The 21887-nt window shown below is 43.8% G+C and overlaps 1 protein-coding gene and 1 long non-coding RNA gene across 5 annotated transcripts in view; one reads left to right on the plus strand and one right to left on the minus strand.

Annotated features, from left to right (window-relative positions):
- LOC137368889 (leukemia inhibitory factor receptor-like) overlaps positions 1–21887 on the minus strand; it is a 292925-nt gene that overhangs the window by 236252 nt on the left and 34786 nt on the right. For 2 of the 3 annotated variants that reach the window (XM_068029136.1, XM_068029138.1), the window contains one exon: positions 20980–21119. The gene's annotated coding sequence lies outside the window, so the exon portion shown is untranslated. Of the gene's footprint in view, positions 1–8908; positions 9069–20979; positions 21120–21887 lie in introns of all 3 variants that reach the window. The other variant, XM_068029137.1, reaches the window with a different exon arrangement.
- Positions 1–21887, plus strand: part of LOC137368890 (uncharacterized) — a 54741-nt gene that overhangs the window by 30343 nt on the left and 2511 nt on the right. The window lies entirely within an intron of this gene.

Genomic DNA, 21887 nt, shown 5'->3' on the forward strand with positions numbered 1-21887 from the left:
GACAGAAAGAGTGTTAATGTTTCAGGTCTGTGACCCTTCATCAGAACTGGCAAAAGTTAGAAATGTAACAGTCTTGGAGCAAGTGAAAGGAGGGGGGGGAAGAAGAAGCACAAGAAGGAAGGACTGTGATAGAACAGAGTGGGGAAGAGATTAAATGACACGTCATGGAACAAAATGCAAAAGGAGTCCTAAATAGTTACAGTGAAAGACAAAGTATGAGTCCAGAGAGACTGCCTTCCCTCTGACCCCTTCCCTTCTCCTTATCTCACCCCTTGCCATGTATTCACAATACCCTCTGGCCTTCTCCTCTCTAAGGCTGAACAATCCGTACTTAGCAAAGGACTCAGTTTTATACCCTTACGCCCCACCTCAATGAACTCCGAACTTGGAATGATGTTGAGTTTTTCTTCCGTCGCCTTCACCTCCAAGCTCACTTCTTTGGCCAGGAGTCCTCTCCAAGACCAGCAGACCTATTCATGCATCTCCAGTACTCTACCTCCACATGGACCTCTCCTACTGGCCTCTTACCCACACTTGATCATTGCATTGAAAACAGTTGGCATGATATTGGCCGCCTTAATTTATCTGCCCTCCCCCCACTTATTCACTCTAACCTGTCTCCCTCTGAACTCACTGCACTCCGTTCTTTCAGATCTAACCTTTGCATTGTGATCAAACCTGCTGTCAAGGGTGGTGCTGTTCTCGTCTGGCGCACCAACCTCTCCCTAACTTGCAGAGGCTGAGTGCCAACTCTCAACACTTCTTCCAATCTCCCCCGGATTATGACCCCGTCGCCTCTGGAGATCTTCCCTCTGCAGCTTCCTCCCTCACAGTTCCGCAACCCCGAACAGCCCGCTTCGATCTCCGACCCAAAATCCACAAACTGTCCCAGTAGACCCATCATTCCAGCCTGTTCCTGTCCCACTGAACTTATTTGCTCCTATCTTGATTCTATTTTTTTCTCCCCTTATCCAGTCTCTTCCCACCTACACCTGTGACTCTTTTGACACCTTACATGATTTCGACAGTTTCCAGGCCCTAACCTCCTCTTTACAATGGACATCCAATCTCTCTGCACCTCCATTCCCCACCAAGACAGTCTGAGAGCTCTCTGGGCCTCTGTTCAAGGAAGAAGCAATCAGTCCCCATCTACCACCACCCTCCTCTGCCTAACTGAATTTGTTCTCACATTGAACAACTTCTCCTTCAACTCCACTGACTTCCTCCAAGTAAAAGGTGCTACTATGGGTACCCGCATGGGTCCTAGTTTTGCCTGCCTTTTTGTGGGGTGTGTCGAACACTCCTTGTTCCAGTCCCCCTCAGGCCCCCTTCCCCAATTCTTTTTCAGATACATTGATGACTGTACCGATGCCGTTTCCTGCTCTCACCACGAACTGGAAAACGTCAACTTTGCTTCCAATTTCCACCCTGCTCTCATCTTTACATGGTCCATTTCCGACACTTCCCTTCCCTTCCTCAACTTCTCTGTCTGTCTCTCTCTCTCTCTCCGGGGATAGGCTGTCCATTAGTATTTATTATGAGCCCACCGATTTCCAGTTACCTCAACTTCACTTCCTCACACCCTGCCTCCTGTAAGAATTCCATTCCATTCTCCCAGTTTCTCCATCTCCAACGCATCTAACCTTCCACAACAGCCTCTGATATAGGTCTTCCTTTTACCTCAACCAAGGATTTCCCCGCACTGTGGTTGACAGGGCCCTCGACTGTGTCCAACTCATTTCCCACACTTCCGCCCTCACCCCTTCCCCTCCCTGCCAGAATTGCGACAGGGTACCCCTTGTTCTCACTTTCCACCCAATAGCCTCCACATCCAAAGGATCATCCTCCGCCATTTCCGCCACCTCCAGCGTGATGCCACCACCAAATACATCTTCCCTTCCCCTCCCCTTCAGCATTCCGAAGGGACTGTTCCCTCCGCGACACCCTGGTCCACTCCTCCATCACCCCCGATACCTTGTCCCCTTCCCATGCAATTGCAGGAGGTGTAACTTCTGCCCTTTTACCACCTCTCTCCTACTATCCAAGGCCCCAAACACTCCTTTCAGGTGAAGCAGCGATTTACTTGTACTTCTTTCAATTTAGTATACTGTATTCGCTGCTCACAATGCAGTCTCCGCTACACTGGGGAGACCAAACGCAGATTGGGTAACCGCTTTGCATAACACTTCCACTCAGTCCGCAAGCATGATTCCGAACTTCCGGTTGCTTGCCATTTTAATTCACCACCTTGTTCCCATGCCCACATTTCTGTCCTCGGCCTGCTGCAGTGTTCCAGTGAAGCTCCACACAAGCTCAACTAACAGCACCTCATCTTCCAATTAGGCGCTCCACAGCCTTCTGGACTTAACATCAAGTCCAACAATTTCAGAGCACGATCCCTTTTGTTTATTTATTTGTATATAAATATATTTCCTCTTTTTAATGATTTTGTTTAACCATATTCTAGTCTTAAACTTATTTTTGATGTTTTTGCTTTAGCACAGAGCTGGTCATTATTCTGCCATTCGCACTCTCTCTGTACTTTGTCTTCCACTATAAAACTATTTAGCACTCCATTTGCATTCTGTTCCAAGATGTGCCATTTAATGACTCCTCCCTTCGACCTATCAGACCTTCCTTCTTGTTCTTCTCTTGCCCCCTCCCTCCTTTCACTTGCTCAAAGACTGTTACATTTCTAACTTTTGCCAGTGCTAATGAAGGGTCACAGACCCGAAACATTAACTTTGTTTCTCCCGACACAGATGCTGCCAGACCTGCTGAGTATTTCCGGCACTTTCTGTTCTCGTTTCAGCTGAATTGACAATTTGCCTTAGTTCTAATGGAGATGGGTGGAGAGCCATGGCTCCCAATCTTTATCATTGTCCTGTGATCCCTGCTGGAAATTTCTAATTTGTGAATGTCAAGGTTTGGCTGTGGTCCATTACGTGGCAAAATAGTTTACCAACACTCACTGTCTGGTCTCAGTCTTGAAAAAAGGACACTGGAGAACCCCCCCAATAAATCTGTACCCCGCATCTTCTGGCATGCAGGGAGGAAGTTGGAGGGAAAATAAATAAATTCCTTTCCAACAGTAGCTTTTCTTCAATCATAAAAGCAGCTGGGAAATATATAATTTCCTGGTAATTTTGCTTCAGGACTGCAAGCTAATATCCTAATTATAAACTCCACCGAATCATGTAACAGTAAAATAGTAAAGTGATAATCCAATCTCTACAATACTTTCAACTGTTTCTATTTTATTGGCACCACAATGTAAATTCACACAATTTACTAAATTGATGCTCAAGCTGTAAATGGCTGTAACTTAATTTAAATTCAGATAATGTCCATAAACCACTCTAGTTTTGCGTTTATGGTTTAAGATAATGATATGAGCTGCAACCTGCCTTTTTTACCTGGCAAGTGTGGCTGGGACTACTGTTGAACATTCAAATGAAACCATCTAAGCCTTTCAATACCTTGAAAATGCTCTCCTGCTCATTTGTTCAGTCCTGAAAGTAACTGGATTTATCAGATATTTAGTGTTTGAGGAGAAATGTGGATGCGCATGAGAAAACTGACAAGATATATGGTAGCTGACTGGTTATGGTACTGGAGGTTGAGTTCAAATCCCACTGTGACAAATTCTGAAAGTAGATTCAATACAAGTGATTTTTTTGGGTTGTCACCAGAAAAGAATAACCATGAAAGCAATGTGACTGGTGTACAAACCTAACTAATTCCCTCCAAGGATTAACGACATTGGTAGAAAAAGGGATGAGGTCCTGCAAGATGAAGTTGAGTTAGGAGCTAAATTAAAAAGCAGGACCTCAACGGTAGTAATATCAGGATTACTTCCTGTGCCACATGCGAGTGAGTATAGGAACAGGAGAATAGACCAGATGAATGCATGGCTGGAGAAATGGTGCAGGAGGGAGGGATTTAGAATCCTGGGACATCGGAACCAGTTCGGGGGAAGGTGGGACCTGCACAAGCGGGACGGGTGACACCCGGGCAGGACTAGAACCGATGTCCTAGGAGGGGCGTTTGCTAGTGCTGTTGGTGAGGATTTAAACTAGAATGGGAGGGGGACGGGAACCTGAGCGGGAAGACTGAGGGGGAGGAAACAAGGATAGAAACCAAAGACAGGAAACAAAAAGGCAAAAGTGGAAGACATAGAAATCAAGGGCAAGAAACAAATAGGGCCAAGTGCAAAATAATGCTAAGATGACCAAGAATGTTAAAAAGACAAGCCTAAAGGCATTGTGACTCAATGCGCGGAGTATTCGCAATAAAGTAGGCAAATTAACCGCACAAATAGATGTAAATGGATATGATATAGTTGCGATTACGGAGACATGACTGCAGGGTGACCAAGGATGGGAACTGAACATTGAAGGGTATTCAATATTTAGGAAGGACAGGCAAAAAGGGAAAAGGAGATGGAGTAGCGTTGTTAGTAAAAGAGGAAATCAGTACAATAGTGAGGAAGGATATTAGCTCAGAGAATCCTGATGTGGAATCTGTATGGGTGGAACTAAGAAACACCAAGGGGCAGAAAACGTTGGTGGGGATTCTACATAGACCCCCAAACAGCAGTGGTGATGTAGAGGATGGCATTAAACAGGAAATTAGAGACGCACGCAATAAGGCTGCAACTGTAATTAAGGCTGACCCTCGTCGACGTATAGATTGGGCAAACCAAATTAGCAATAATACTGTAGAGAAGGAATTCATGGAGTGCATACGTGATGGTGTTTTGGACAAATATGTTGAAGAACCAACTAAAGAACAGGCCATCCTAGACTGGATATTGTGTAATGAGAAAGGATTAGTTCACAATCTTGTTGTGCGGGGTCCCTTGGGCAAGAGTAACCATAACATGATGGAATTCTTCATTAAGATGGAGAGTGAGAGAGTTGATTCCAAGACTAGGGTCCTGAATCTAAATAAAGGAAACTATGAAGGTATGAGGCGTGAGCTGGCTATGGTAGATTGGGGACATTACTTAAAAGGTTGACAGTGGTAGGCAATGGTTAGTATTTAAAGAGCGCAGCATGGATGAATTACAACAATTGTTCATTCCTGTCTGGCGCAAAAATAAAACTGGAAGGGTGGCTTAACCATGGCTTACAAAAGAAATTAGGAATAGTATTAGATCCAAGGAGGAGAAATATAAAATGGTCAGAACAAGCAGCAAATCTGAGGATTGGGAGCAGTTTAGAATTCAGCAAAGGAGGGCAAAGGGGTTGATTAAGAAGGGGAAAATAGAGTACGAGAGTAAGCTTGCAGTGAACATAAAAACTGACTGTAAAAGCTTCTATAGATATATGAAGAGAAAAAGATTAGTGAAGACAAGTGTGGGTCCCTTACAGTCAGAAACGGGGGAATTTATAATGGGGAACAAAGAAATGGCAGACCAATTAAATACATACTTTGGTTCTGTCTTCACAAAGGAGGAGATAAATTACCTCCCAGAAATGTTGGGGAACATAGGGTCTCGCAAGAAGAAGGAACTATATGAAATCAGTATCAGTAGGGATATGGTATTTGGGAAATTGATGGGATTGAAAGCCGATAAATCCCCATGGCCTGATAATCTACATCCCAGAGTACTTAAGGAAGTGGCCCCAGAAATAGTAGATGCACTGCTGGTCATTTTTCAAAATTCTATAGACTCTGGAACAGTTCCAGCAGATTGGAGGGTAGCTAATGTAACCCCACTATTTAAAAAAGGAGGTAGAGAGAAAACAGGGAATTATAGACTTGTTAGCCTGACATCAGTAGTGGGGAAAATGCTAGAGTCCATTATAAAAGATGTAATAGTAGAGCACATTAGAGAACAGTGGTAGAATCGGGCAGAAACAAAATGGATTTACGAAAGGGAAATCATGCTCGACAAATCTACTGGAATATTTTGAGGATGTAACTAGTAGGGAGAACCAGTGGATGTGGTGTATTAGGGCTTTCAGAAGGCTTTCGATAAAGTCCCACATGGAGATTAGCGTGCAAAATTAAAGCACATGGAACTGGGAGTAAAATACTGACATGGATAGAGAACTGGTTGGCAGACAGGAAACAAAGAGTAGGAATAAACGGATCTTTTTCCGAGTGGCAGGCGGTGACTAATGGGGTACCGCAGGGGTCAGTGCTAGGACCCCAGCTATTCACAATATATATTAATGATATAGATGAGGGAATTAAATGTAATATATCCAAGTTTGCAGATGACACAAAGCTGGGTGGGAGTGGGAGTTGTGAGGAGGATGCAGAGAAGCTCCAGTATGATTTGGACAGGTTGAGTGAGTGGGCAAATACATGGCAGATGCAGTATAATGTGGATAAATGTGAGGTTATCCACTTTGGTGGCAAAAACAGAAAGGCAGATTATCTGAACTGCAATAGATCGGGAAAGGGGGAGGTGCAGCGAGACCTGCGTGTCCGTGTGCACCAGTCGCTGAAAGTAAGCATGCAGGTGTAGCAGGCAGTTAAGAAGGCAAATGGTATGTTGGCTTTCATAGCAAGAATGTTTGCTGCAATTATACAAGGCCTTGGTGAGACCACATCTGGAGTATTGTGTGCAGTTTTAGTCTCCCAATCTGAGGATGTTCTTGCTATGGAGGGAGTGCAGCGAAAGTTCACCAGACTGATTTCTGGGATGGCAGAACTGACGTATGAAGAGAGATTGGGTCCAATAGTCTTGTATTCGCTAGAGTTTAGAAGAATGAGAGGGAATCTCATAAAAACCTACAAAATTCTAACAGGACTGGACAGACTAGATGCAGGAAGGATATTCCCGATGGTGGGGGAGTCCAGGACCAGGGGTCAAAGTCTAAGTATAAGGGGTAAGCCATTTAGGACTGAGATGACGAGGGATTTCTTAACCCAGAGAGTGGTGAACCTGTGGAATTCTCTACCACAGAAAGCAGTTGAGGCCAAATCATTAAATATATTCAAGAAAGAGTTAGATATAGTTCTTAGTGCTAAAGGGATCCAGGGATACGGGGAGAAAGCGGGAACGGGGTCCTGAGTTTGGATGATCAGCCATGATCGTATTGAATGGCGGTGCAGGCTCGAAGGGCCGAATGGCCTACTCTGCTCCTATTTTTCCTATGTTTCTATGTTTCGAAATGGTTCTCTTAAAATGGTTTCAGGGAAACCAGGGGTAGACAATGAACACTGCTTTGTCACCCCAGAAACACATTTTTAAAAAAATAACTAGATATCTTTACTCAAAACGGAGCTAACCGATTGTAATGTCAGGAGCAAAGCTCCTATTTACCTATCAACCATCTGTTTATACCATCTAATTCAGTATGACCCCACTCCGATGAAAACACTGGGTACATGAATACTTTCATCCAGAGGTTAGTTACAGCACCTACACCTGTGTCCTGGCTTAGAACAGCTAATTCAACAGAGATGAGAGAAAGAACATGGGATTTTCCTGGTTAGTAACTGAGCAATTTTGGGTACATAAATTTTTCAAATATTGCAAGGAAAGTGCCAGCATAATGAAAGGTTTCAGACAGATTCAATGCATAGAGCTCTGAAATTCCAGTAAAATAAAGCAGCTTTTCCTGTAAAAAGGAAGGTTTATGCAGTAATTTGATGTAGAATTATAGAATCAGAGCGAGACAAATGGATTCCCTAAGGAATTTCATCTGCAGTACATTCTCTATCAGTGATTTCAGATGTATTACAGTCTTCTCTCTCGGCATGATTTTTAAGTTAGGGAAATAGTGGCAGGAAAACATTGATAACCTTCTGAAAAGCTACGAATAACTCTGTTTTCTGAAAAATCATTATTAAAAACAATTGACCTCAGGGTTACAAGGTGGGAAGGGAAAGAGAGAAGTCATCTGGAATTCTTGCTTCCAATTATTGTTTGGCGCGTGAACCTTAGAGTCATAGTGTTATACAGCACAGAAACAGGCCCTTCAGCCCGTCGTGACCTTGGCTGAGGACAGAATTAGACTCAGCTGTAATCACCACCATTATTGAACTACATGCCTGCATTCAATGCCCTGGAAATTACACCATGTAATGATAGTGCATTCTTATGAAATTCCTTTTGCCTGCTTTCTCTTTAGTGAAAATCTGGAACTGAAACTAGCAAACAAAGGAAACTATTTAGAAATACACTGGGTCAGAATTTACTGTAAAAATAACAGCAAGGCTAAGGCTCTCACCATTATTTATGCGGAAATCAAACAGCAACTTCAGGTGAGGGCAAATACACAGCAAGACATGATAACCCAGAAGTTGGAGCCATAACCTGCATGAAAACAACATCTCACCATCTGGTTTCCCATTCAAATATATTGAACAGTGAGAAGTTTCTGCAGTTATTTCATAGATACAGACTAAACTCACCAATGAAGTTAGGGCTTGCCCATTTCAGTCATTTTAATGGTGTGCAAAATCTTAAGAATTGACAAACTATCTGGCACTGAAAATTAATCTTTTAAAGTGTAGAGTCTCATTCCTTCAGCTTTTAATTGTTTTTGGAGATTTGTTTTTAAACTTTAAAAATACTTTTCTTCCTTGCTCTTTTTTCTTTCCCTTAAACCAATTTTTTCCCTTTCTACATAATCTGACATTTGTCATGCTAGATTCCCACCTGCCAAGAATGAGGCACATTATTTTGTCATGAAACATTGATTTTAAACTGTTACTGGAGTGAAGAAAGGACTTGTTAAACAGATCAGCCATGGCTGGAAAAGACATTTGCGTATTAACAGACATTGTTTGGAAGGACAAAGCAGCGATTCCCCGACACATTCAACCCACAATGGACTTTTGATCACCAGACATTGAAGGTGGGGGAGCTCGCATTCCAGGTTGACTACTAAGATGGCCGAATACACAAACGGACATTGTCAAACCAGCTGGTCACATGACTAACCTGCTGGGCAACCTGAGTTTGCTGAATTTGTAGAAACAGTTTGGGTAGAATGTCTGTTTTCTCCTGGACTGATAAAATCTCTCTCCTGTCTGCTTCCAACTCTTTCTCGCAAGCCTCTGAATCCACTGAAGACACACGAACTCAAAGGGAGAAAAGTCTCCTACAGCGAACAAAGTTTAAGAATAATACTGGGCCCCAACGAAATGCAAGATCTAACGACAATCAAGGTCGACAGTGAGCTCAAAGAACCGTAACAACAACTCTTCAGATATTGCCTCAAAATCTTTCCACTTTATTTTTCTTCTACTCTTTTCTATCTCTATTTGCATGTGTATATCACATGATGCTAGTGTGGGGCAGGGTGTGAATCCGGAGGCGTTAACTGAATTAGAGTAGAAGTTTGATAAATTTCAACTTTTCTTCTTTAAACCTAAGAATGCCTGTTTGTGCTGGTTTATTTGCCTTATAATTGGAAAGCAGTGAACAAAAATTCACATAGGGGCAGCTAAAAACAGTGTGTTTAAAATTAAACCCTGTTACGGTAAGACCAGGAGAAGACTGAAAGGGAACCCTAGACTTCTTTCGCACCTGGTCGTAATACATCGAATTCACTATTCTATCTTAACCTGGATCAGATTCTGAGCTGTTCATTAACAATTCTTCAATCTGATTGAAGAATCTGTTTGGTTAAGGAGATACAGTTTACAGAAGTCCCAGATGCCTTGTAGAGGGCACAACACTGTTTCAATGTCCCACTTGTTGTAACTTGACATGAAAAATCTCACAGAAATTAAATGCACATGGACAAGTCTAACGAATGGAGTGCATCATTCGTTTTCCAGTTGCAGTAAATTTGGTCCACAGCAGTCACAACACAGGCCACTCAGCCCAACCAGTCTGTATCTCCGTTCACCATCCACGCAAGCAAATAATTCAAATCATATTTACCCCACCCTGTTCCAATAACCCTTCCACCCCTTTTCCTTCACCTACCAATCCAATTTAACCTTGAATACCAACAGTTTCTTTCTCAACCACGAACCAAAAACCTCAAATATAAAGTTTCTATTGCTCTGTTCTAAATCTCTTGCATGATCTGCAATCCCTTGTTCTGCTTCTAACTACCTCAGCCCATCTTATAATTTTAACTGCTTCCATATCACCTCATAATCGCGAGAAAAGACCCATGTTACAAATTTTTCTTCAAAAAAAGGAAGCATCCTAGTGAATCTGAAAGTACCCTCTGCACATAGCCACATGAGGAGAGCCCTGGAATATAATTTCTGAGGCCTCTATAATTTCCTCCCTCATCTCACTCAAGATCCTAGAATTTTGTTTAGTCATTCATGGGTTGTGGGTGTTCCTGGCAAGCCAGCATTTGTTGCCCATCCTTAATTGCCCTTGACAACTGAGTGGCTTCCTAGGCCATTTCAGAGGGGATTCACTGACCTTGGCACTTAATCTTCTTTCAGCCAACTTATCGAAAATGTTCTATTCGCCTATCATAATTTTGATCATCTCCCTCTTACCCATTTCAGAATTTGCCTTCACTTCAATATCCTCTTTTGTGAAGACGAATGTAATGTACCTATTAAATACCTCGCCATATTTCGCTCACCATATATAAATTAACAATCTTCTTTGCTCAAGGGGTTCCAACTTACCTTTAACAGCAATACAAAAGCAAAATAGTGCGGATGCTGGAAATCTGAAACAGAATCAGAAAATGCTGGAAATACTCAGCAGTCAAGCAGTTCTGATGAAAGGCCATTGAAGAGAAACGTGAACCGTTTTTCTCTTCACAGATTTTAGTCTTGTTGACCTTCATTGCTTTCCGTCTCTCTTCTTGTTTTTGATCAGGTTACAACTAAAACTTGCTTTCACAGCCACATCCCCTTGCTCAGCAACTGTCTCCAGCTCCAGCTATTCCAAGTGGACTCCAACTGAAATTCTATTCTTGCGTTTCTGACCCACCCACGATTACAGATTCATTCTGCATTCATCGAACCATTATTCTCACCGCATCCTAAGATCACTCTCTACAGCATGTGCCACCACATGCACTCTCAAGCTTTCTCTAAAGCAGCACTGAATCACACCAATTCTGATGAAAGGTCATTGACCTGAAATGTTCAGTTTTTCTCTCCACAGATGCTGCCTGACCTGCTGAGTATTTTGAGCATTTTGTATTTCGGATACTTTTAATAATTCTCTTCTTATTGATTTACTTGTAAAATACTTCATTTTGATCTTTTTGAAAAATGTTGCCACTCAGTGCACCTTAGCTTTCGCTACCCTAACCAAAACCTCTTCATTTATCATATTCTTTAGTTTCCTTCATTACTATTCTTACACACCTCCTGGCCCTCTTGATTTTTAATTACTTTTGATATTCTTTATTGTCCATGTCACCTTGAAATCATCAGTAGTTTGTCATTTTTAATGGAATTTATTTTTATTATTTTCTTTTGCAACCTCTTTTTAAGAAGTATCCCACTCAATGCGTAAACCTTTGTGTCAATTTCTCCTTCCACCTCACCTAGTTCACTCCTTATCTTTCCAAAACCTGTCCTAATTTAGTCCAATTTTCTGAATTTGCCCCATTCCAGTCGGATCTTCACCCTTATTATAAGAACATAAGAACTAGGAGTAGCAGTAGGCACATCAGCCCCTCGAGCCTGCTCCGACATTCAATATGATCATGGCTGATCTCATCTCGGCCTCAACTCCACTTTTCTGCCCGTTCTCCATAACCCTTCAACCCTTTACTAATTAAAACTCTGTCCATCTCCTCCTTAAATTTACTCAGTGTCCCGGCATCCACCACACTCTGGGTAGTGAATTCCACAGACTCACGACCTTTTGAGAGAAGTAATTTCTCCTCATCTCTGTTTTAAATCTGCTACCCCTTACCCTAAAACTATGACCTCTCGTTCCAGATTGCCTCAACAGATGAAACATCCTCTCCATGTCTACTTTGTCAATCCCCTTAATCATCTTATATACCTCAATTAGATCTCCTCTCATTCTTCTAAACGCCAGACAGTAAAGGCCTAAACTTCTCAATCTCTCTTCATAAGACAAGCCCCCCATCTCTGGAATCAGTCCAGTGAACCTCCTCTGAACTGCCTCCAATGCAACTACATCCCTCAAGTAAGCAGACCAAAACTGTACGCAATACTCCAGATGCGGTCTCACCAATGCCTTGTACAGTTGCAGCAACACTTGCCGACTTTTATACTCTATTCTTTTTGCAATAAATGCCAAAATTCCATTTGCCTTCCTTATTACCTGCTGCACCTGCATACTACTTTTCTGCGATTCATACACGAGGACACCCAGATCCCTCTGCGCCGAAGCATTCTGAAGTTTCTCTCCATTTAGATAATAATTTGCCTTTCTATTCTTCCAACCAAAATGGATAACCTCACACTTATCCACGTTAAACTCCATCTGCCAAATTTTGGCCCATTCATCTAACCTATCCATATGCATTTGTAAATTTATTTCTTTATTGCAACTTACTATCCCACCTATTTTAGTGTTGTCTGCAAATTTGGCTATAGTATCTTCTATCCCTGCATCCAAGTCATTAATATAGATTGTAAATAGTTGAGGCCCGAGGACCGAACTCTGTGGCACCCCAGTAGTTACATCTTGCCAACCAGAAAAGGACCCATTTATCCTGACTCTCTGTTTTCTGTTGGTTAGCCAATCCTCTAGCCAAGCTAATAAATTGCCCCTAACCCCATATGTTCTTATGTTGTGTATTAACCTTTTGTGCGGCACCTTATCAAATGCCTTCTGGAAGTCCAGATATACTAGGTTTACAGGATCCCCATTACCCACTTTGTTTGTTACATCTTCGAAGAACTCTAGCAAATTAGTCAAACACGATTTAGAATCATAGAGTTATACAGCACAGAAACAGGCCCTTCGGCCCACCATGTCCGCGCTGGCCATCAAGCTTATCTATTCTAATCCCATTTTACAGCACTTGGCCCGTAGCCTTGAATGCTATGGCGTTTCAAGTGCTCATCTAAATACTTCTTAGATGTTGTGAGGGTTCCTGCATCTACTACTCCTTCAGGCAGTGTGTTCCACATTCCAACCACCCTCTGGGTGAAATATTTTTTCCTCGAATCCCCTCGAAACGTCCTGCCCTTTACCGTACATCTATGCCCCCTGGTTATAGACACCTCCACTGAGGGAAAAAGTTTCTTTACATCCACCCTATCAATGCCCCTCATAATTTTGTATGCCTCAATCAGGTCCCCCCTCAGCCTTCTCTGCTCGAAGGAAAACAACCCTCGCCTATCCATAGCTGAAATGCTCCAGCCCAGACAACATCCTGGTGAATCTCCTCTGCACCCTCTCCAGTGCAATCACATCCTTCCTATAGTGTGGTGACCATAACTGTACACAGTACTCAAGCTGTGGCCTAACTAGTGTTTTATATAGCTTCATCATAACCTCCCTGCTCTTATATTCTAAGCCTCGGCTAATAAAGGCAAGTATCCCATATGCCTTCCTAACCACCTTATCTACCTGTGCTGCTGCCTTCAGTGATCTGTGGACAAGTACACCAAGGTCCCTCTGACCCTCTGTACTCCCTAGGGTCCTACCATCCATTGTATATTCCCTTGCCTTGTTAGTCCTCCCAAAAAGCATCATCTCACACTTCTCAGGATTAAATTCCATTTGCCACTGCTCTGCCCATCTTATCAGCCCATCTAAAATCGTCCTGCAATCTAAGGTTTTCTTCCTCACTATTTACAACATCACCAATTTTTGTGTCTGCAAACTTACTGATCTTACCTCCTATATTCACGTCTAAATCATTACTGTACACCACAAACAGCAAGAGTCCCAGCAGTACACCACTGGTCACAGGCTTCCAATCGCAAAAACAACCCTCGACCATCACCCTCTGCCTCCTTCCACTAAGCCAATTCTGGATCCAATTTGCCAAATTGCCCTGGATCCCTTGGGCTCTTAGCTTCTTGACCAATCTCCCATGCGGGACCTCATCAAAAGCCTGACTGAAGTCCATGTAGACGACATCAACTGCTTTACCCTCATTCACACACCTAGCCACCACCTCGAAAAATTCAATCAAATTTGTTAGACATGATCTCCCTGACAAAGCAATGCTGACTATCCTTGATTAATCCCTGTCTCTCCAAGTGGAGATTAATCCTGTCCCTCAGACTTTTTTCCAATAGTCTCCCTACCACTGATGTTAGACTCACCGGCCTGTAATTACCTGGTTTATCCCTACTACCCTTCTTGAATAATGGAATCACATTTGCTGTCCTGCAGTCCCCTGGCACTTCTCCTGTGGCCAGAGGATTTGAAACTTTGTGTCAGAGCCCCTGCTATCTCCTCTCTTGCCTCACATAGCAGCCTGGGATACATCTCATCTGAGACTGGGGATTTATCCACTTTTAAGCCCGCTAAAACAGCTAATATCACCTCCCTTTCAATGCTAATTTGTTCAAGTATAACACAAACCCCTCCCTGATCTCTACACCTACACCGTCCTTCTCCATAGTGAACACAGATGAAAAGTAATCATTTAAAACCTCACCTAAGTCCTCCAGCTCCACACACAGATTGTCACTTTGTTCCTTATTGGGCCCTACTCTTTCTCTGGTTATCCTCTTGACCTTAATATACTTATAAAACGCCTTGGGATTTTCCTTTATCTTGCCCGCCAGTGTTTTTTCATGCCCTCTCTTCATTACTTTTTTTTTTAAGTACTCCGCTACACTTTCTAATACGGAACTCTCACTTTTCCAGTACTGTCCACACCCTCACATTATGCACCTTATTTCTCTTTTATACTTCTAATGCTGGTGCCCGTCCCCCTGCCAATTTAGTTTAAACCCTGCCCAACCACACTATAATGAAATTCCCTGCGAGGACTTTGGTCCCAGTCCTGTTGAGATGCAACTCATCCCTCTGAATAGGTGCCTTCTACCCCAGAACTGTTCCCAATGCCCCAAGAACCTGAAGAACTCCCTCCTGCACCATGCTTCAAGCCACATATTGATCCTCCTTATCTTTCTATTTCTACTCTCACTAGCACAGATTATTACCTTCGACGTCCTACTCTTCACTTGCGGCCTAGCTCCTGAAATCTGACCGTAGCACCTCAATACCTGCTCTTGTCGACTGTACCAACATGCACCACGACTTCTGGCTCACTCCCTTCCCTCCACAGAATATTCCGCACCTTCTCCGTGATATTCTTTACCCTGGTATCAAGTCAATGGGACAAAAGGAATTTGACTACAAAAGAAGAGATCGAGATGAGGGTGAAAGCAATAAATTAATCAGCTGTCGAAAGCAAGTAGCAGAGTTGAGCATTCCTGCAAGTCATTCCACGATTCCAGCAACAATAAGATCAGTAGAACTGAAAGAAAGGGTGCAGGTAATGCTGGACTTGGTTCCTGCAATGATAATTTGATTCTAATATTCACATCATCACTCTACGGGGTAACCCCTATACAGGGTGATCATACCAGCAACAAATAGGTAAAGGGGTGATCAGTAAATGAATGAGCATTAAACACTAAAAACACTGGGCTTCTACCCTGCAGCACCGTTAACCAGCAAAGTAAACGTACCTCCCTTTGAATGCAGGTGCTGTTTTATGTTGTGCATGACCATTTCTGGTACACTGTTCTGTGGATTTTATGTGGCAGGCGGCCGATGCAGGCTACGTAGCAGGCGGCCGATGCAGGGTATCAGACACGTGGCTATTGCAGGGTACGCGGGACACGTCTATTGCACAGTGTGTGGACTCCATGTGATGCACTGGTATTCTAGCTCTGGATCAGATACACATCAATATGCAACACTTCCTGCCCTTTCCTTCATCACAGTATTAACACAAATACGGAAGCAATGTTAATTCACACTTGTGCCTCCACCATACTTCTCTCTCGCTCTTTAGCCTCATCTCGAGAGACAATAGATAAGCGCCTAGAGATGGTCAGTGGTTTGTGAAGCAGCGCCTGGAGTGGCTATAAAGGCCAATTCTAGAGTGACAGGCTCTTCCACAGGTGCTGCAGAGAAATTTGTTTGTCGGGGCTGTTACACAGTTGGCTCTCCCCTTGCGCTTCTGTCTTTTTTCCTGCCAACTACTAAGTCTCTTCGACTCGCCACACTTTAGCCCCGTCTTTATGGCTGCCCGCCAGCTCTGGCGAACGCTGGCAACTGACTCCCACGACTTGTGATCAATGTCACAGGATTTCATGTCGCGTTTGCAGACGTCTTTAAAGCAGAGACATGGACGGCCGGTGGGTCTGATACCAGTGGCAAGCTCGCTGTACAATGTGTCTTTGGGGATCCTGCCATCTTCCATGCGGCTTACATGGCCAAGCCATCTCAAGCGCCGCTGACTCAGTAGTGTGTATAAGCTGGGGATGTTGGCCACCATGCTTACAGCCAATATATATGACGGCTCCTATGTATTCATCCGAAGATAAAATGCAAACAACGTTTGTTCCAGATTCTATTGATGGAGATATTCTGGACCTTGACAGCCTGGCTTCTGTTGCTTAATACGATTGTTGATAAATTCAAGTTGTCAAAAGACAACTCTTCAACACTTTTTCCTTTACCAGCTACACAACAAAATGTCAGGTTGGATCACGCTTTGAGAACAGTACCATCTGCAGAATAGACTTTACGATTGGTTTGGTTCCACGTGTCCTGTCCGTCGAGTGTCAACACCCTTCATAAAACCATGCTATCTCTGAAGGATTGCGTTGTGACTTTCTAAATGTCCTGTTATTTCTTCCTTAAAAATGGATTCTAACAATTTCCCAATGACAGATGTTAAACTAACTGGTCAATAGTTTCCTACTTTCTGCCTCCCTCCCTTTTTGAATAAGGGCGTTATATTAGCATATTTCCAATCCACTGGAACCTTTCCCACATCCAGGGAATTTTGGAATATCATAACCAATGGATCCACTATCTCCACTGCCACTTCCTTAAAGACCCTAGGATGTAGGCCATCAGGTCCTGAAGACTTATCTGCCTTCAATCCCAATACTTTGCTCAGTACTTTTTCCCTAGTGATGATGATTGTTCTAAGTTCCTCCCTTTCTATCTCTTTGGCCTCCTTATCTCGACAGACAATGGGTAAGCACCTGGAGGTGGTCAGTGGTGTGTGGAGCAGCGCCTGGAGTGGCTATAAAGGCCAATTCTAGACTGACAGGCTCTTCCACAGGTGCTGCAGAAAAATTTGTTTGTCGGGGCTGCTACACAGTTGGCTCTCCCCTTGCGCTTTTGTCTTTTTTCCTGCCAACTGCTAAGTCTCTTCGACTCGCCACACTTTAGCCCCGCCTTTATGGCTGCATGCCAGCTCTGGCGAACGCTGGCAACTGACTCCCATGACTTGTGATCAATGTCACAGGACTTCATGACGCGTTTGCAGACGTCTTTAAAGCGGAGACATGGACGGCCGGTGGGTCTGATACCAGTGGCGAGCTCGCTGTACAATGTGTCTTTGGGGATCCTGCCATCTTCCATGCGGCTCACATGGCCAAGCCATCTCAAGCGCCACTGACTCAGTAGTGTGTATAAGCTGGGGATGTTGGCTGCTTCGAGGACTTCTGTGTTGGAGATACGGTCCTGCCACCTGATGCCAAGTATTCTCCGGAGGCAGCGAAGATGGAATGACTTGAGACGTCGCTCTTGATGACATACGTTGTCCAGGCCTCGCTGCCATAGGGCAAGGTACTGAGGACACAGGCTTGATACACTCGTACCTTTGTGTTCCATGTCGGTGCGCCATTTTCCCACACTCTCTTGGCCAGTCTGGACATAGCAGTGGAAGCCTTACCCATGCGCTTGTTGATTTCTGCATCTAGAGACAGGTTACTGGTGATAGTTGAGCCTAGGTAGGTGAACTCTTGAACCACTTCCAGAGCGTGGTCGGCAATATTGATGGATGGAGCATTTCTGACATCCTGCCCCATGATGTTCGATTTCTTGAGGCTGATGGTTAGGCCAAATTCATTGCAGGCAGCCGCAAACCTGTCGATGAGACTCTGCAGGCACTCTTCAGTATGAGATGTTAAAGTAGCATCGTCAGCAAAGAGGAGTTCCCCGATGAGGACTTTCCGTACTTTGGATTTCGCTCTTAGACGGGCAAGGTTGAACAACCTGCCCCCTGATCTTGTGTGGAGGAAAATTCCTTCTTCAGAGGACTTGAACGCATGTGAAAGCAGCAGGGAGAAGAAAATCCCAAAAAGTGTGGGTGCGAGAACACAGCCCTGTTTCACGCCATTCAGGATAGGAAAGGGGTCTGACGAGGAGCCACCATGTTGAATTGTGCCTTTCATATTGTCATGGAATGAGGTGATGATACTTCGGAGCTTTGGTGGACATCCAATCTTTTCTAGTAGTCTGAAGAGACCACGTCTGCTGACGAGGTCAAAGGCTTTGGTGAGATCAATGAAAGCAATGTAGAGGGGCATCTGTTGTTCGCGGCATTTCTCCTGTATCTGACGAAGGGAGAACAGCATGTCAACGGTTGATCTCTCTGCACGAAAGCCACACTGTGCCTCAGGGTAGACGCGCTCGGCCAGCTTCTGGAGCCTGTTTAGAGCGACTCGAGCAAAGACTTTCCCCACTATGCTGAGCAGGGAGATTCCACGGTAGTTGTTGCAGTCACCGCAGTCACCTTTGTTTTTATAGAGGGTGATGATATTGGCATCGCGCATGTCCTGAGGTACTGCTCCCTCGTCCCAGCACAGGCATAGCAGTTGATGTAGTGCTGAGAGTATAGCAGGCTTGGCACTCTTGATTATTTCAGGGGTAATGCTGTCCTTCCCAGGGGCTTTTCCGCTGGCTAGAGAATCAATGGCATCACTGAGTTCCGATTTTGTTGGCTGTATGTCCAGCTCATCCATGACTGGTGGAGGCTGGGCTGCATTGAGGGCAGTCTCAGTGACAACATTCTCCCTGGAGTACAGTTCTAGGTAGTGCTCAACCCAGCGGTCCATTTGTTTGCGTTGGTCAATGATTATGTCCCCTGATTTAGATTTGAGGGGGGCGACCTTCTTGATGGTTGGCCCAAGAGCTCTCTTAATGTCATCATACATTCCTCTGATGTTTTCGGTGTCTGAGGCCAGCTGAATATGACTGCATCGGTGTTGCCAGTAGTCGTTTGCGCAGCGTCTGGCTGTTCTTTGTGCAGTGCTTCTGGCTGCTTTAAGTGCTACGGATGTTAACTCGCTGGGGGCTTTCTTGTAGTTCAACAGTGCAATGCACTTAGTGGCTATGACAGGTTCCAGCTCTTCATTATGAGATTGAAACCAGTCTGCATTTCTCTTCGCACTTTTGCCGTAGGTGGTCAAAGCTGACTCATAGATGGCGTCTCTGATGTTGGCCCACTTGGTCTCAGCATCCCCTGTGGGAGTGTTTTGAAGGGCTGTTACAAGTGAATTTAGAAATCTTTCTAACAGCTGTGGGTGAGAAATTCTGCTCGTGTTTATACGCGGGTGGCCCTTCTGCTTGGAATCATGCAACTTCTTTGGTCTGAGTCTAACCTTGCTGCACACCAGGGAGTGGTCAGTGTCGCAGTCCGCACTGTGGAAGCTGCGTGTGATTTGAACACTGTTTAAGGCGGCTCGCCTTGTGACAATGAGGTCTAGCTGGTGCCAACTACGCGATCTTGGGTGCCTCCATGAAACCTGGTGACAGGATTTAGTGTGAAAGAACGAATTGGTGATGCAGAGGTTATGATAGGTACACAACTCAAGCAGTCTCTGCCCGTTCTCATTCATCCCTCCAACGCCATAGCGCCCAAGGCAGGAGGGCCATGAGTCATGGTCGGCCCCAACCCTTTCTGTAACCTCTGCATTACAAAGAACAAAGAACAAAGATAATTACAGCACAGGAACAGGCCCTTCGGCCCTCCAAGCCTGCGCCGATCCAGATCCTCTCTCTAAACATGTCGCCTATTTTCTAAGGTTCTGTATCTCTTTTCTTCCTGCCCATTCATGTATCTGTCTAGATACATCTTAAAAGACTCCATCGTGCCCACATCTACCACCTCCGCTGGCAATGCGTTCCAGGTGCCCACCACCCTCTGCGTAAAGAACTTTCCACGCATATCCCCCCTAAACTTTTCCCCTTTCACTTTGAACTCGTGTCCTCTAGTAATTGAAACCCCCACTCTGGGAAAAAGCCTCTTGCTATCCACCCTGTCTATACCTCTCATTACCTGTTACTATTGGGATGTTACTAGTGTCCTCCACCGTGAAAACTGAGGCAAAATACTGATTTAGTGTCTCCGCCATTTGTGTTCCCCACTATTAACTCCTCAGTCACATCCTCCAAGGGACCAACATTCACTTTAGCTACTCTCTTCCCTTTTATATACTTATAGAAGCTTTTGCTATCTGTTTTTATATTTTGTGCAGGTTTTCTTTCATAATTTACCTTTGCTCTTTTTATTACTTTTTTCGTAACCCTTTGTTGATCTTTAAAAGTATCCCAATCTTCCAGCCTGCCACTGGCCTTTGCAATACGGTATGCCTTTGTTTTTGTCTTTATGTTATCCTTAACATCCTTGCTTATCCATGGATGTTTTCTCCCCCTCTTACAAGTTTTCTTCCTCCCTGGAATATATTTTGGTTGGGAGGAATTGAATATCTCCTTAATCATCTGCCACTGCTCATCAACTGTCCTACCTTTTAGTCTTCCTGCCCAGTCCACCAGGGCCAAATCTGTCCTAACGCCGATGTAATTACCATTGTTTAACTCCAGAACGCAAGTGTGGGACTCTAGTTTCTCGCCCTCAAACAGAATTTGAAATTCATACTGTGGGTAAATTCAAAGGTGATTGGAATCCAGAATAAAAACTTCCCTCACTAGAGGATTCAAGTCCAGACAAATCTTGGGCTGCCTCCAATGAGAAATCCCAATTATGAATTGGTACACGAGATCCATTCATTATTTTTCCATCGATACACTACAATAAATATGTTATTCTTAAGCAGATGCATTTGACTTTTGTATATGATATGATTCTTGTGTGTACTAACCTTAATTCAAACATCGCAAACTTCTCCCAGTATTACCATCACCAGTGGCAGGCCTATATCCACCAGTACTTCGCAGCACAAAATGGTCTCTCCAGAAGTACAAACCGAATTTGGAAGGGTAGAATCTGCTGGGTACTTTTCTGTGGATAGAGAACAAAATATTTTCACGTTATCCTAAACTCCCAAAATTCCTGTAACCAGCATGGTCAGTTTTGTAGCACATCAGCAGCGAAAGTGCTGCTCTTTGGGGAGGAACTCAGATCTAGCAAAGTCTTGTTTTTTCAAACCTTACAAAATTTTCTACTAAATTCAGCCCACAAAAGGACAAACATATTGAAATGCTGTATAAATGAGAGAAACATTAAAAACATGTAAAAGTAAAAAGCCATGGGATCCAAGGCAAAGTGACAAGTAAGATCCAAAATTGGCTCAGAGGCAGGAAGCAAAAGGCAATGATTGATGGGTGCTTTTATGACTAGAAGGCTGTTTCCAGTGGGGTTCCACAGGGCACGGTATCAGGTCCCTTCCTTTTTGCAGTATATATTAATCATTTGGACTTGAATGCAGGGGGTATTATTAAGAAGTTTGTAAATGATACAAAAATTGGCCATGTGCTTGATCATGAAGAAAAAAGCTGTAGACTGCAGGAAGATATCAATGGACTGGTCAGGTGGACCAATCAACACAAATGGAGTTCAATCCGGAGAATTGAGAGATCATGCATTTGGGGAAGCCTTACAAGTCAAGGGAGTACACAATAAATGGTAGGATACTGACAAGTGTAGAGGAACAGAGAGACTTTTTAGTGCATGCCCACAGATCCCGAAAGGTGGCTGGAAAGGTAGATAAGCTGGTCAAGAAGGCATATGGGATATTTGCCTTTTTCAGTCAAGGCACAGAATAAATGA

The sequence above is a fragment of the Heterodontus francisci genome, chromosome 4 (genome assembly GCF_036365525.1).
Source record: "Heterodontus francisci isolate sHetFra1 chromosome 4, sHetFra1.hap1, whole genome shotgun sequence".
Taxonomy (NCBI): Eukaryota; Metazoa; Chordata; class Chondrichthyes; order Heterodontiformes; family Heterodontidae; genus Heterodontus; species Heterodontus francisci.